Here is a 4,282-nt window from a genome sequence, read left to right as displayed (position 1 = left end):
AGGGGGGGGTGTGTGTGTGTGTGTGTGTGTGTGGGGGGGGGGGGTTAAGTGCATCCCTCCTTCTCATTTGTTGTTACGTTTGATTCATAAACTGCCCAGGAGTTTGAAGCCTCTTCATCGCTCTGAGCCGGGCAGGAGCGAGTCAGTCAGTAAGTGATGATCACATGACACTTGACGTAACTTGTGATGGCGCCAACAGCTGATTGAAGGCTACCAATTAGGAGCCAATGAAGCTCCCAGCAGGTGTCTCACCTGAAGCAGCAGGTGCAGCGAAAGAAACCTGTCAAGTGCTGATGGAGACCTAGAATCCACTGTGAAATCTGCTCTCAGTAATCACTCTCTCTCTCTTCCTCACACACACACACACACACACACACTCCTGCTGCTAATGGGTAGCAGATGTAGAGCAGAGATGAGAAGGGGGGGGGGGTTGCTCAGGGGGATTCAATCATGAGCAGCAGTTCAGGCCAAGACTGAGAGTTTGTGTTAAAAACCAGACAGGAGGACTAAAGTTTGCGTGACATCAGCGTCCTCGCCACTGAGGAGGAAGCCCTGGACAGCAGCAGGTTGATTCTTGGAGCAGGAAGACGAGGAAGCGTTCCACTGTCCTTATAAAGGCCTGTGGCGTCACATCCGTCTGTTCAACTGCAGTCCAGCGTTTCACCACCTTTTTATTCTCACGAGTTCAAAAACCAACCATCCTCCTCTCCCTCTCTGTCTCAGTGTCATCACCTGCCTGCGCGAGCCAATTAAATTCATGTGTTTATTAATGCGCTTCCCATATTTGGTCTGCCGGTTGGTGGTCCTTTTGAAAGTTGGTACTCGGTCCGCTGCTGACGAGGGACTGCTGCGTTGTCAGCGGCCCAAACGAGCCTCAGCAGAGGGGGAGACGAACTGAGGGAGGCAGACGAGCGCTGAACGTGTGAAACTATCGCTTCACACGGAGCAGAGACGCTTTCATTCCAACGTGGGATCAGTGAGCGCGTCCCGCTGCCATCAGATGAAACATGATGCTACTGGAGAGCAGCGCTCATCATGTAAGGACAGCTGAGGGAGGGGCCCACTGATTGTTACCCCTGCCCCCCCGGAGCTTTTAATCCAGCCATGATGACAAGTGTAAATGTGTTCCCGTCTGTGACGGACGCCATACGGGTCCTTGAGTTCAACACAGTCTAATAATCATGGGCTGACATGTTCTTGTTGCTGTCACCCAGTGGATTTATAGGGGAAGAAATCCTTCCTCTTCTTTGTTCTCCAGCGCCTGGAAATGAGCTGAAAATAGAGTTGGAATTAATTTCTGCGGGGGTTTGATATTATGTGATAGCAAAGCTGTGTCAAATACATGTTTCACTAACGACGCTTCCCTCGTCACTGTAAAGATCAGAGGAGGAAAACGCCGGATGAAAGTCGGATCAGAGGAATCATCGGGATTTCACTGCAACTGCAGGCGAATCCTGAGGCTCCACGTCCTCGTGGTGACCGCAATCCGAGGAGACGGTTCGCATCCGCGGGTCGGGCTGAACCATGGACCGCTCACATGGTAGCAACTTGTCAATCACATGGCAGTCCCGCCCCACATCTGTCATTCATATCCCTGTAAATGAGACTGGAATTCACCAAACACCGAGCTGCATTTAAAAACTGGCCCGCTGAGCAATCTGCCGACCGGCGGCACAACAAGATGGTGGACAATCATCCAGCAATGAGCTGACATACTGGCTGGGAGCTGAATCACTTCTCACCAGGAACTTCCTCATGGGCGGGCGGTGGTTGTGTTGTCCCAGGGGGGCTGACGGCTGCCGTGCAGGCTAAAAAGAACTCAACTGTACAAAAGGAAACACATTTCAACACAGTTGTGCAGAACCCGTGAAGCATCGGTTCGGTTTGGGCTCGTCTTCTTCGGGAACTTTGACGGTCACCAGTGATGTGAGACCTGAGCTCACAGGACGCCAGAGATGGAGGAACGCCACAGGAGACCCACGTGCCCGCCTCCATCCGCCTGCAGAGCCCTTGGACAAGGACCCACGCACACAAAGCTTAGAAATCTGAGTCCTGCGCTAAAATATTCATCCACTAATTGATCAATTATCCAATTTAACTTGTAAGGTGCGTCACATCACTGCCACTGTCTGCCATCGTCGGCTCACCAGCACGCCAGAACCAGCACGGCAGAACCAGCACGCCAGAACCAGTGCAACATGGCCACTCACGAGAACTGCCCACGTATCAACGGAGCTTCTGTCACCATGGCGTCTATTCCTCACCTCAGAATCAGACTTTCACGTATCGTTTGGTTGTTTGTTATTTGGCTGACACGTTTGGAATAATCAGCACGGGCGATGGCGCCGTGCAGGAGCATGGACGTTTGCGGGACATTTACACGCCGACATCACCGGGATCCCGCCGCGATCCCTTAAAAAGGAAACGTGAAAGGAAACGTTCGGAGTCAGCAGCTGTTGAAAAGCCATCTCACTTTTTTATATGACACTACGATGACATTTAAAGAACAGAAAAGAAAAGCCACATGCATTTTGGGAGAGACAAAATCAGATGGGGGGGGGGGCACACACGCCGACACTCCGGGATACATCACATGATACACCGTCATCCTCTCAGTGACCTCTTGGTGACATTTTATTCTAATACATGGAGTCATAAATATCATCTTCTCTCTCTATTGCCTATCTATACGAGTCTCAGACGTCTAACTGTACATCTACTTTAGCATATTGCATATCTGGGGGGGGCAGTACTCCTTTAATACTCCACCTTCCCTGTGGGAGGGAGGTCATACAACTGAATAAAGGGGGGATGGAGACAAAGACAATAAAGAAACAAAGATTGAGGTTTCTTCTGTCTCAGCGCGACAACAGAAACACAGTCGCGTGTTTGACATCTCTGCATGGCGCATGCACGTGTGTGTGTGTGTGTGTGTGTGTGTGTGCAACGTGTGCTTTAGGGTGTGTATCCGTTGGTCCACCTGAGGTCTGCCTGCTGGGTATTTAGAAGATTGTGATGAACAAAAATACGATCAGTTGGATCATCGTAACTCGTCTGTTGGATAAATGGAGGTTCGGGGTTTGACCACGCGGCTCGCCATCGGAACATCTCGCTACACTTGAGCAGACCTGAGTCAAACAATCACTTGGGTTACAACTAAAACCGATTCCTCAATAATCACAAAATACTGCTATATTCATTCTAAAAATACAAGTTTTTCTCCCCCCCAAAGTACATGAATCAGTGGCCAAATACTGCTGCACATGGAAAATATCAGCGCGATGCTAGTACAGACCAGCAGGGTGACTCGGGACGACCCCTCGGCTCCAAAGTCTTGATTCCGTCGGGTAATTTGGGAACAAATGTTGCAGGAACCTTTGAGAAATCAGTTTCCAGTTCATCGTCTTCAGAGCCAGACAGGACAAGAGAGACCTGCCGCTCCTCTCTGAGTGCTGAGACCCACAGAGACCAGCTAGCAGCTAGTTAGCTTAGCAGAATGAATGGTGGTGGATTGGCAGGTTAGTCTGCTTGGACCGATCTGATCCGATACCGGTACCGGGCCCAATATTGACACAACGGGCAGCAGTCTGCAGTGGAAGAGTGTAGCATAGCTGCTAGCTAACTCAACATGCCCTTGGCGTGGAGATACTCAAGCAACTTGTGATGTCTGTAAAGCGAGCGTTCTGAGGGGGTGGAGCCAAAGTTGTGTTGAAAATACAACCAGCGTGGTAAAAATTAGAGAGGACATTCAAATTGAATGCATCGTGCATATTTTTTATGATCTTCAGTGTAAACTGCTTAACTTCACATGACACCGATAACCTCAACAATTTTTTTTAAAGCACTACATCTGAATTTGCATTGTATTTTTCACAGTTATATTTTGGAGAGAGACAAAACATTGTGGATGTTTGCGTCACGACAGGTGAGCAAACTTTTTCTTCCAAAATGCCTTCAGCCTGCATTCATTTGCTCCAAATAAAACAACACCAAGAGTTTTAGAGGACCAGGTGGGAGCTGCCGCCGCCACCGTCACTCCCACCTGGTACAAACCATCAACCCTGTTTTTTTTTTAGATATTTGGTGACTTTTGACACAGGCATGCTAACACCTCCCATTCACTGTGCTAAGCTAGCATGCAGATCTCTGGATGTCAGCCCTCTAATGCAGCACAGAGGAGGAGAGGATGGAAAATGAATCCCACACTGTTGGTGTGCTCCCTTACGTTTTCTCAGCCCGGTCACACAAATCCGGCGGTACGACACGGCGTCACCAGGTGATG

At 49.6% G+C, this 4,282-nt stretch overlaps 1 protein-coding gene across 2 annotated transcripts in view; it reads right to left on the bottom strand.

The window, feature by feature from the left end:
- Nucleotides 1–2,474: 2,474 nt before the first annotated feature.
- LOC147258006 (voltage-dependent T-type calcium channel subunit alpha-1I-like) overlaps nt 2,475–4,282 on the bottom strand; it is a 117,970-nt gene continuing 116,162 nt past the window's right edge. For both annotated transcript variants that reach the window (XM_086212310.1, XM_086212311.1), the window contains one exon: nt 2,475–4,282. This exon is cut by the window's right edge and continues 1,563 nt beyond it. The gene's annotated coding sequence lies outside the window, so the exon portion shown is untranslated.

The sequence above is a fragment of the Aulostomus chinensis genome, chromosome 8 (assembly GCF_037954235.1).
Source record: "Aulostomus chinensis isolate RoL2024-O1b breed Wild chromosome 8, RoL_Achi_v1.0, whole genome shotgun sequence".
NCBI lineage: Eukaryota > Metazoa > Chordata > Actinopteri > Syngnathiformes > Aulostomidae > Aulostomus > Aulostomus chinensis.
Note: the sequence above shows the minus strand (reverse complement) of the source record. Positions and strands in the feature narration are given on the sequence as shown.